This window comes from Tamandua tetradactyla, chromosome 11, assembly GCF_023851605.1.
Source record: "Tamandua tetradactyla isolate mTamTet1 chromosome 11, mTamTet1.pri, whole genome shotgun sequence".
NCBI lineage: Eukaryota > Metazoa > Chordata > Mammalia > Pilosa > Myrmecophagidae > Tamandua > Tamandua tetradactyla.
In genome coordinates this window covers 87,391,387-87,404,581 of record NC_135337.1, presented here as the reverse complement: position 1 = coordinate 87,404,581, position 13,195 = coordinate 87,391,387, and positions in this window count along the sequence as shown.

Here is a 13,195-nt window from a genome sequence, read left to right as displayed (position 1 = left end):
ATTTGTGTCATTTTACAATGCAAACTGTGTCTTTTTAAACTATTGATGCAAGATATTATGTAATAATATCAAAGGTTGTTTTTGACCTCCTGTGTTCTTTGTGAGGTAGAATACCACTAATGCTTTCTTCATCACCAACTCCCTGAGGCATCTCTTTGATCAGTAAATTACAGTGACATTTTGAAATGAGATTGCTCTGAGCTAATTCCAGTTTGGGAAAAAAAGAAGTGGTCATTTATTTTATTCACTTTATGTCTTTGGCAGAACTGTGAATTCACTTATATTGCGATGTATTAACCCAAGGATCAGACTCTGTTTTAATCATACCCACTTGGGAACTGCAATTTACAGAAAAAAGAGATTTGATTCATGCAGGGCTGGAAATTTCTTGCTTTGATCATGCCATAATCTGAGGATTAAAATGCTCAGCTTGTCATTTTTTGTTGTCTCTCCAGGGCAAATAAAACTCACCTTACTCCACATTAGTGCTGCCAATTTCTTGATTTTGATTGTGCCATAATCTGAGGATTAAAATGCTCAGCTTGTCATTTTTTGTTGTCTCTCCAGGGCAAATAAAACTCACCTTACTCCACATACATTGAGTTTGAATTCTCAATGTAATATTTTATCACTTAAACCCGACAGTTTTCCAAAAGTCTTTAATAAGCACTTTCTTTAGGGATGGCTATAAACAATGTATTGTAAATCATACTTTGATATTGCTAAACATGCACTAGTTGTATACATTTATCCAAAGTACACAGCATCATTATGGTCTCCCTTCCAACAAGTTAATGTATCAATTCACAGAATCTTATCCAGGAAACTCCATGTATTTTCAATCAGTTCCTGTATCTAATAATTTATTTCCTTTACTCCTTATGTTTAAGCAGAAATCTCTTTCAAAAAAATCAATAAAGACTCTGTGAAGAAATTTTGTAGCCATATGTTCTCAATATTTTTATCGAAGGTAGAGGTATGTCTTTCAACTAGAAAAAAACTGTATGAAAAACGTACACTAGAAAATAGTCCAGCCAAGAAATGTGAAACTTCTGCTCTCATCAGGAACACTGCATAATCAAGAAGACTCCATTAAAGTGTTAGATCAGTAAATGCAACATTTCCTGCAATTAAGGTAGTAAGAAGCTCTTCCCATAAGTATTTATTACATATGCACCTGCTAGTTCACCATCCTCTCCAGCACAGGATCCAAAACTGGAGCGAGAAAGAAATGCCTGTTAAGGGCCAGTCCACCTCATCCAGGTCACACCATATCATGTACACGCTATGCTGGATGCCAAACTTACTTACACTTGAGTGTAGTTCAGGAGGAAGGGTACTTGCATCTCTTTCTAAATTTTCAAATGCTTCCTGTTTTCTTTTCAATACACTCAGCTCATAAAAACGTTCTGAAGAAAAGATATTTTGTAGAGCATATACTGAGTGAGTAATGGAAACCTTACAATACTTCCATATACACCTACGCTTCAAACATTACTTCTATTACCATTGCAGTACCTCCAGTTTTTTCTCAGTTAAAGAAATATTCCTGGGTTTGATAGTAAAATTTTATTCTTCTCCAGAACCTATAAATTAAGTGGCAACAATTATAATTCAATCTGAACTGAGGGGATGGATTTATTCTCACAGAAAATTAAATTGCATTCTTGAAGAATCTATATACGAATATATAAAAATAAAAGCATGTGTGCTATTGGTGAAAGAAATGCAGCGTTGGGTTTTCTTTGAAGGAAAATTCTGAAAGGTAATTACAATTTAGACATTTCCAAAAAAAAATTCAAGAAGCATGGTGAGAGATATACATCATGTTACAGTGGAAAATACTATTATTTTTCCAGCAGAAATTGAATACTAGATTGCAGTCTTCAAATTTTCAATATTATGTTACATAGAAGGAGGCAAAGGCTCATTTTTGGTCAATATACTCTGTTCAATAGTATTATATTGGATAAATTCAACAATTATAAGCTAGGACCTTTCCATGCAAAATTTAAAGCATACTAGAGAGATGTATGATTTCTATTGGAAGATTAATTGTCAAGAGTAGGGGAAGTCAGATTAAACACTCTAAAAAACAGGGAACATGATTGAAATTCACCATCTGCAGAAAGTGGTAACAAAGCCCTCACCACTAGGAAAAAGGTAGCCATGTCAAAGGACAGATATGTGATACATAGGAAGATTCAATCTTTCCACCCTTCCCAAGAGCTTAATTTTGAATAAAAGCATTTGACTGAGTTCCAATGCAGGATGAGAAGGTATTGGACAGTATCTCCTAGTGGTCTTCCACCACTGTCAACATTCTCATTTTCCCTTCAATTTCAGTTCACCCTCCTCAGAAGTTTTGGATGCAAACATGTAGCCTTTGATTAGAGGCAGATGTGACTCCACCAATTCCATGTGGGTCTTGATTTGTTTAGTGTAATACTTTAAAAGAGGAAGCATTTTGGAGAAAGCTGGCAGCACCAGGTGGCCAAGAGCTCATACAGCCAGATATTTGTAGATAAAGAAGGAAAGCACCCCTTGGGGAGCTTCATGAAACAAGAAGCCAGGAGATGACACTAGCAGACATCCGTATGCTTACCATGAGCCTTTCCAGCTGAGATAGAAACTCTGAACTTCATCAGTTTTTCTTAAGTGAAAATAACCTTTTCTTGGTGCCTTAATTTGAACATTTTTATAGACTTGCTTTAATTGTGTTATTTTAATAGCCATAGAATTGTTAACTTGCAACTGAATAAATTAGAACTCTAAGCTAGCAACTCAAATTTAGAATTGTGAACTAGCAACTTAATAAATCCTCCCTTTAAAAACCATTCAATTTCTGTTTTATTCCATTCTGGCAGCTCTCAAACTGGAACAGTTTACTTGTCTTTTTATTGTTGTGTTGTAGGATTTCTTTCTTGTTTTCTTTTCTTTTTTACATTGACAATCACCAGGAATAAACCTCGGGTCTCTGGCATGGCAGTACGATTTATTTTTTTACTCTGGGTATTAGAACCTTACCAGAGCTGTCGTTTCCAAATATTTTCTCCAAGTGAGCTGGTTTCCTTTTCACCCTTTTGAAAAAATTCTTTGACAGGCAGGATTATTTAACTTTGCAGAGTTCCCTATCTATTATTTATTTCAAAGTTTGCAGTTTAGGTATAAATGTTGAGAAACTACAACCTATCACATTATTTTGAAGATGTGCCTACATTTCTTATGTAATTTTATGGTACTCAGAAATAAGATGCTTCACAAAAAAAGCTAGAAACCTGCTGTGTCTCATTCCCAGGAAACCTTGATACTGATTAAAGCTCTTCATGAGTCCTGGACCTGTCTTGTTTGGGAAATATTGCGTTAATCATGTCTGAGAAGACCCTTGTATCTGAGCCAGACATGCAGGCAAAATTTGCTAGAGGTAATAAGGTGAGTGTTAAAATTTTTCTCATTGAAGCCAACATTACCCTAACACCAACAATAAATGGGTAATGCAAGGAAAGAAAATTACAGAACAATTTCCCTAATGAATAAAATTTCAAAAATCTTCAGCATAATATTTGCATATCAAATCCAGTAGCATATTAAAAGATTATACACCATGACCATTTTTTCTTTTTTAATTTTATTTAAGAAAACAAATAATACACTTATAACCACCAACAATGGATATATTAGTTAGCTTAGCCATAGGCATACATTTAAATAAAATGTCCATATAATCCTTATAAAGCCTGTGTTTGTGCAGTAAGTTTCAAACACCAATTTAAAATTAAGGAAATAAGGAAAAAATCTACATATTCAGTTAGAAAAGTTCTTAAATTCTAAATATTAAACATTAACTTAGATACCATTTGATCAGCTTTCAAAACTGTGAATGCTCTCAAAATATCAACTAGAAAGTTCTTTCAAATATATGCATTGCTATAGTAATGATCTATGTTACTAAATATTTTCCTGAATTCAGGAAAATATGAAGATGCAAATATTTTTACAATTAAAATATGGAAAACTCAACCACCGAAAATGAATATCTAAGTTAGCTTTTCCATAGGCATATGAAAAAAATCTGAGTAATCATTGTAAAGGCTGTTTGCAAAATATGTTTCATAAACCAATTTAACATAAAAGAAGGAACAAAAAGTTTGTAAATGTAGTATCAGAGTTACTTGAATTCTAAATATTAAAGTGTTTTAAATACCATTTGATTAACTATCAAAATTGGGTGCATTCTTAAAATACCAACTAAAAGTTATTACAAATATCAACTTTGGTATACTAGTGATCTATGTTATTATGTGTTTTCAAATTTTCTATTTCAGGAATTCATTTTATCTAATATTACTATAACTGCATACAGTTTTTTAAACCATTTTTAGTTGTAAAATATACTGTATATATACAAAGAAAAGAAAGAAAAAGAGCAATAGTTTTCAAAGCGCACTTCTTTAATCAACTACAGAACAGCTCCAGAATTTGTAATGGGCTACCATGCCCTCAACTCAGATTTTTCCATCTAGCTGCTCCAAAACACTGGCAGCTTTATCAGAGTCATAATAATGGGAACATACAGTATCTGTACTCTTGTGTCTCACTTTTTTCACTCAGCATTATGTCCTCAAGATGGATCCACATTTTCATATATTTTGGGACATCATTTTGTCTAAATGCTGCATAATATTCCATTGTATGTGTATACCACTTTTTTATCTTCTCGTTGGTTGATGGGCATCTAGATTATTTCCATCTCTTGGCAATTGTAAAGAGTTCTACTATGAATATGGTTGTGCAAATGTCTATTCATGTGATTACTCTCAAATCTTTTGTGTATATACTGAGTATTGGCATTGTTGGGTCACAGGACAACTCAATATTTAGTTTTCTGAGGAATCAGAAAACTGATTTTCACAGTGGCTGAGACCAATTAGGGTTTATCTGAGCTAGGCAAGGGTGGTTCAGCATAAGAAAATCAATTAATGGTATGCACATTAACCAAATGAAGGGAATAAATGACATGATCATCTCCACTGTTTTAGAGAACACATTTTACAAATTCCAGTACCCTTTACTGATATAAACACTTAGAAAAGTATAGAACACTTACAGGAAAGAGATTCACTTTACATGGAAAATGGTATATTTGAAAATCCTACAGCTAACATCATACTCAGTGGTGAAAGATTGATATCTTTCTCTGTAATATCTGGAAGAAAACAAGAATATCCATTGTCATTACTATTATTCAATGTTGTGCTGAACGTAATTACTGGTGCACTGAAACAAAAATATTGGGTGGCTTTGTATGTTGGCTGCAATAGTATCTGTTTTAGTTTGTTAGCTTCTGGACTGTAATATACCAGAAAAGGAATGGCTTTTCTAAAGGAGAATTTAATAAGTTGCTAGTTTACAGTTCTAAGGATGAAAAAATGTACCAATTAAAGCAAATCTACAAAAATGTCCAAATTCAGGCATACAGAGAAAGGCACCTTGGATCAAGGAGGCCACTGATGTTCAGGGTTTTGCTCCCCATCGGAAAGACATGTGGCAAACATGGAGGTATCTACTAGCTTCCTCTTCAGGCTTCTTGCTTCTTGAAGCTCCCTGGCAGCATTCTCCATCTTCATCTCCAAGAGTTCTGGCTGGTGAACTTTGCGGTTCTCTCGCCATTCTGTCCTAGTTCTGCCATTCTCTTCTCATTCTCAAAAGGAACCCTCAGGTGGGCCACGGTGGCTCATCAGACAAGAATGCTTGCCTGCCATGTCTGAGGACCTGGGTTTAATTCCTGGTGCCTGCCCATGTAAAAAAAAAAAAAACTCTCTCCAAAATGTCTTATCTTTCACAGGATTCCAGTAAACTAATCAAGTTTACTACCCACATTTAATTGAGTCACATCTCTGTGGAGATAACCTAATCAATTCTCTAAATTATAGCCTGAATAGGGATTAGAAATAACCATTGCTCCGACAATATTGCTTAGGATTAAAACATGGCTTTTCTAGGGTACACAAATCCTTTCAAGACCCCATGGAAGGATGTGTGTTTGTGTCCCTTAATGAGGAACTTACCTAGGGCAGAGAAGAATGAAGATAGCATGAGGGTAGCTATGGAGCAAAACATGCTGAAACCAAGAGCACAATGATGAAACCAAGTACTGGAGTTGAGCTGAGCTCTTCACTGCTTTTGGAACTGAGTGACTGGAATAAAACAAAGAACCCAGGCATGGACACAGGGAAAATGAAATTTAGATGGAAATTTCATTCTGAAGGTGAAATATTTGCACATATTGGGTAACCCTTCAAAGCTTCTATGCCTGCTCAGTGAAAGAAATAGACTCAGAGGGAACCTTAGAGGAAGCTAAATGTTCAACAAGGGCTGCTGTAACATTTCAGAATAAACTGGACTGTGTTGAAGAAAATATTCAACATGCAACCACTTTATACTAAAATCTTACACTAAAAGGAGAGTATGACTACCTGTTACCTATAAAAATATCAAAATGCCAAATTATCAATAGAAGATTTGAAGACATATAAAAAACAGGAAGACATGACTCACTGAATAGAGAAAAAGCAAAAGGAAGCACAGATACTGGGAAAAATAGTTAAAGACATTAAGTCAACTATTCTAAATAAATTCACCAAGCTAAAGAGAGACATAGATATGGAACTAAAAGAAATCCAGAAGATGATGCATCAATAAAAGGAAGTGGAATTTTTCAAAAGGAATCTACCATGAATTTTTTGGATGAAAGAATGCTGTAATGGAAATTGCAAATATAAAAAAAAATGTGTTCAATAGCAGATTAAAATAGGTAGAAGAAAAATCACTGAACTAAAGGGATATTTTTTAAAAAATGAGAAGAATATAAGGAATGTGTTGGGACAATGGGATGAATACCATCATCCTGACAAACAAAGCTATGGGAGTTTGTTAGCTTTAGACATTCCCTATAAGAATTGGTACAAGAAGTTTTTCATGTTTAAAGAAAAGGATATTAGGCAGTTGCTAAGAGGCATCTGAAAAAATAAACATCTAGGTAAAGGTAACTACATGGGAAAATATAAGTTCCAGTGCAATTGTTTTTGACTTATGTAACTCTACTTATTATTTCTTACAATATCCAAAATACAAATACATAAGTAATAATCATATTTCTATGATATTAGCTATGAAATATATAAAGAGGACCTGTTTGGAAGAAACAACATGGGAGCAGGGAATATAGGAGTACACATTATTATGCAGTTAAGGTTAAGTTAGTGTCATTTCAAACTGTTGTTTTATAGCTTTTGGATGTTAAATATAAATCTTATGGTGACCAAAAAGTAATATATAAAATATATACAGAACAGCAAATAAGAAAGGGATCAATTTATATCACTATAATAGATCATCTATACACAAATAAAGGCAGCCCTGGAGGAAATGAGGGGCAAAAATATACAATGTATAAGAGCAGGTGATAAAATGATGAAATATGTCTTGTCTTTCCAGTAATTAACTGTATGTAAATGACTTAATCTCCCTAATCAAAAGACAGAGATTGGCAGAATGGATGAAAAACATGGTCCACATATACATTGTTTATAAGAGGCAAAACTTAGACTCTATGACAGAAATAGATAGATTATGAAAGCATGGAAAAATATTCCAATGAAATTTTATACAGGGGGGGTAGTGTAGCTATAGAAATACCTGAAACAAATATCAGGTATGGGACACAATGAAAGAGAGTACCCATTGATATATACATCAATATACAAAGATTTAACAATTATAAACATCTATAAACTAATCATAGCAGAACAAAAATTATGAAACAAATATTGAGTAAACTGAAGGGAGTAATGGTTGGTTGGTGACCTCAATACACTCCTTCCACTGATGAATCAAACATCAAGACAGAAGATCAACAAGAAAATAGAAGGTTCAGAGAAAACTATAGAGATTCAGTCCTAACAAACAATAACAGAATATTCCAAACAAAAATAGTGCAATACATATTATTCTTAAGTACATATGGATCATTCACTGGGATAGGACACATTTTAATTAACAACACAAATACCAATAAAATTTTCAAAGGTTGAAATTATGCAACACCTCTTCTCTGACCACAATGCAATGAGTTAGAAATCAATATGAGAATTAAGTAGAAAATACACAAATACGCTGGATTTAAACAAAAAAGTCAAACAATCAAGGGGTCAAAAAATAAATCACACTGAAAATCTGGAAATATCTTGAGCAAAATGAAAAACAAAACACAATATACCAGAAATTTCAGGGTGCAGCAAAATCAGGCTCAGACTAACATTTATATTCAAAGATATCTATATGAAAAAAGAAGAAGGACCACAAATCAATAACCTAAATTCACATCTGGTAAAACTAGAAAAATATTGGCAACTGAAACTAAAGCCAATAGAAGGAAGGAAATAAAAAAAATCAGTGTGTTGGGGATAAATGAAATAAACAATAGAAGGACAACTGAGAGAAACAATAAAACTAAATGTTGTTTCATGGAAAGATTCAATAAAATTGTAAAAATAGCTCAACTAAAAAGAAAAGAGAGAGGGTGGGCAATGGTGGCTCAGCAGGCAAGAATGCTTGCCTGCCATGCCCGAGGACCTGGGTTTGATTTCTGGTGCCTGCCCATGTAAAAAAAAAAAAAGAGAGAGAGAGAGAGAGAGAGAGAGAGAGATGTAGCAAACTAATAAAATCCAAAAGGAAATAGGGATATTAATAGATATTGTAGAAAATAACAGAATTATAAATGAATACTATGGATAACTGTATGCTAAAAATCTGGATAATACAGAACAAGTGAACAAACTCCTAGAAATACAACTTAACTATTTTGATTAAAGAATGAATAGAAGATCCCAATGGATCTATAAAAAGTTAAGAGATTCAGTCAGTAATAAAATCTTCCTGACAAAAGATATTCAGGACCAGATATCCTTAAGAGCATATCCTATCAAACATTCAAAGAATTAACTACAATATTTATGAAATGCATTGAACTTGAAGAAGAGGGAACCCTTTCTAATTCATTCTATGAGGTTAGTATATTTCATGAAACCAAAGAAACATAATGACTTAACAAGAAAGGAAATTATAGATAAATTTCCTTCATGAATATAAATGCAAATATACTCAATAAAATATTAGAAATCATGTGGGGCAAGATGGTGGTGATATAAGAAGGTGGGGAACTCAGTTTGTCCTCTAGAGTAGCTAGTAAATAGCCAGGAACTGAAACAACTATTTGTGGGACACCCATGACTGGTCACATATCATATAGTACTTTGGAATGAATGGAAGGACCAAGGTCACATTGTAAAACTGTAAGTCTCCCAAACTGTGGATGCTGGTGCCCCTCTGCCATTGGCATGGCAAGTTCTTTTGGAGACACACCTTCTGCGAAAAAGAAGCAGATTTTACCAGGAAAAAGTAAAGTAGCTCAACCAAACTCCAATTGTGGTTTCAATTAACAAATTTGTACTATTGAACACAAGCTTCAAGCACAAATAAACTTAAAGCAGACAGGAAACTAATCCCGAGGTCTATTCAAACTTAGAGAGGAGGTGGGGATGATGAAAAAGGAAAAAAAAAACATGGGTTTTTGGCGTCTGCTGAGCTCAGAATGCCTGAAAAGGGGTGTGCCAAAGGAAAAGGGGCACATAATGCTGGGCACCAACTCTGGCTCTTCACTGGTGAATCTGAAGGGCTGGAGACCAGCTCTGAAAAGGAATTTTTAAAACAGACCATTAAAGAAAGCCTCAGGCATTTTCAGTTGTCAACACTACCCAAACAAGAGTAGAGCTATGAGGGATAAAATAGCAAGTCTGAGAGATAAAATAACTAGGGAAGTGAAGGAGATAATTCCCCGAAGTGTCTATCTTCCCCCAGAAAATGGAAGGGAGTAAATCTGAGCACAAGTGATGGCTTCATTCAGAGAATTCAGACACAAGTGCTGGAAAACAGAGACAGCTTAAGTGTGCCTTTTAACTCAGTCTGTCACAACCACATCTCTGGCAGGAACAAGGTCTGCTGAAAACTAATTGAAAGATTAGTGAATCATCAAATGATTCACTATATGCCTGTGGGGAGCTGTGGGTTGACATGTGCCACCTGCTGGGCAGGATCATAAAAGCACAGAATCAAGGGGCTTCACAGGAAAGCCTGACAAACTAATGGGTTTCATTCTCAGGAAAATTAATATGGATTATATTCTCCTGCTGAGATGTGGGCCTGTCTGGTCTGAGAAAATCTGATGGGAGTCAATCACATCTGGGGAAACTCTCCTCAGAACCAAACAAAAACAGTAGCAACAACAAGAAAAAACACAAAGATAAACAAGAAAACCATAGGTAAAAGAGAGAAAACGTGCTGCAGAAAAACAGGAAATCAGATGCCTAGACACCAGTATAATCATAAGTCGTGCTGGGAAGCATGAAGATACAGCCCAGTCAAGGGAACAAACTAATACTTAAAATGAGGGAAAGAAATTTTAAAAAGTAACTAAAGATGTTCAAAAACATCTTCTAAATCAAATCAACAAATTCGAGGAAGATATGCAAAAGAAATGAAGGGCATAAAGAAGACATCGGGAAACCATAAAGATGAATACAAAAGCTCAAAAAAAAAGTGGCAGAACTTATGGGATTGAAAGACACAATAAAAAGATAAAAACACAATGGAGGTATACAACAGCCAATTGGAAAGAGCAGAAGAAAGGATTAGTGAAGTAGAGGAGAGGATATCTGAAATTTGACACACAAAAGAAAATTTAGGGAAAAGAATGAAAAATATGGGCAAAGTCTCAGGGAACTGAATGACAAGATGAAGCATGTGAATATATGCATTATTGCTGTCCCAGAAGAAGAGCAGTGAAAAAGGACAGAAAGAACACTGGAATAAATAATCACTGAATTTTTCCTTACTTTTATGAAAGACATAAAGTTACATATCCAAGAGGCAGAATGTACTCCTAATAGAATAGATCCAAATACATCTACCCCAAGACACATACTTAACAGATTGTCAGTTCTCAAAGAGAAAGAGAATTCTGAAAGCAGCAAGAGAATAGCAATCCATCAGATACAAAGGAAGCTTGACAAGATTATGTGCATTTTTCTTAACAGAAATCATGGAGGGAAGAAGACAGAGGTGTGATATACTTAAGATAGTGAAAGAGAAAACCTGCAAACCAAGACGTCTACATCTGGCAAAACTGTCCTTCAAAAAGGAGGGAGAGTTTAAACCGTTTCTGACAAACACACTCAGACAGTTTTGAAGAAGATACCTGCTCTACATGAAATACTAAAAAGATACCTGCAGCCAGATAGAAGAAGATAAGAGAGAGCTTTGCAGAAGTATGTAGAAATGAAGACGATCAGTAGGGGTAAATGAGAGAAAAAATAAGACATGACACAGAAAATCCAGAATAATTGTTAATGGATTAAATTCCTCAATCAGAAGACATAGACAGGAAGAATGGATTAAAAAATCAGGGCCCATCTCCACAAGAGACTCATTTTAGGCATAAGAAGAAAAATAGGTTGAAAGTGAAAGGTTAGAAATAGGTATTTCATGTAAATAATAACCAGAAAAGAACTGTCATAGCTATAGAAATATGGAAAAATTAAAAACAATGCAAATTAGGATGCATAGGTAACAGTAGCATTGTAGAATTCTTCCATCAATTGTAATGAAAATCTGTTGCTCAGATATAGCCCCTCTCAAGGTAAATGTCAATAAACAGGGGTTTTAAGGGAGGTGTATGGGATTCATGGTGATGGTGTTGTTTCTTCTTTTAATGTTTCTTTTCTTAATTATCCTTTTCCTCTGTTCTTTCTTGGTTGAAGAAATGGAGGTTTTCTCACATAAATTGTGGTGGGGAATGCATAGCTATGCGATTATACTGGGAGACACAGAGTGTTTACTTAGGATGGATAGCATGTTGTGTGAATAAAACAGTGAAAATAAAAATAAATATGCAAGTGCAAGAGAAAATGTGGAGAGAATGGGGTACTTACCCACTATTGATGGTGAAGGAGGAAGATTCAGCTCCTCTGGAGGGCAGTGTGGTTTTATGACAGGAGACCAACTACAGCCTTGCCATGTGATCCTACGAACCTGTTATCAGGTAAATACTTGGAAGAACTGACAGTAGAGAACTGAATGGCAATTTGCACACTGGTACTTATGGGATCAATGTGCACAATTTGCAATAATGGAAGTGGCCTAAGGGTACATTGACTGATGAGTCAAAGGGTGGACTGTGGTGTACAGTTACAAGCAATCAATACTGACCAGCTGCAGGAAGGAATGAAGTAGTGAGGCATTCAACTAGGTGAATGAACCTTGAGGTCATTATGTAAAGTGAAATAAGCCAGAAAAGAAAAGACAAGTATTTTAAAGCCTCAGTGATATGGACTAACTATATTATGCAAACTTTAAGAAGGGAATTAGAGAGCATAATTACTAGACTATAGAATATGAGCAGAGATTGGGAAATCAACAATTAAGGAGTACAGAATGTACATTAAGACTTATTAAAAATGTTCCTAGACTATAAGCACTTACAACAGTCACATCTATTCCTGAATTTTAATTGTCAGTTCTAAATCCTGAAATGCTCATCACTTTGTATATAACTTGGTCATTCCATGGAATTTTGTGTATCTTTGTGAAAACTGACTTTCAGAATTAGAATTCTGCAGCTCTGAAAGTCAGCATTATCCCGGATAGCAATTGCTAATAAAGCTGCAAAAAATCTGATTTAAATTACTAACATGCATGAAGTCAATCTGCTTAGGACGAAGGTAAATCATAATACAGGGTAAATGATGATTTTGAATGCATTTAGAGCTTCAACTTCTGGGTGAGCCCAAAGGAAGAGATGTTTATTCTGTACACAATTTATATTTTTTGTACCACACTATCTAATTTGACCTGCATGGTCAGTCTATACATACAATATAATTGCATGAAATCTGAATAGGGAATGAGATCTTGTTGTTCTGTACAACATAAGGAAATACGCTGATACCTCCCAGAGGAATCTGGGCAGAAACTTAAAAAATAAAAAAGTATTTGCAAAGTCCCCTTTTGGGCTGGGGAAAATATGGACATATGGAACTTCTCCACCTGGGGAATTCCTCATTTTCTCTCAAAAGTTGGA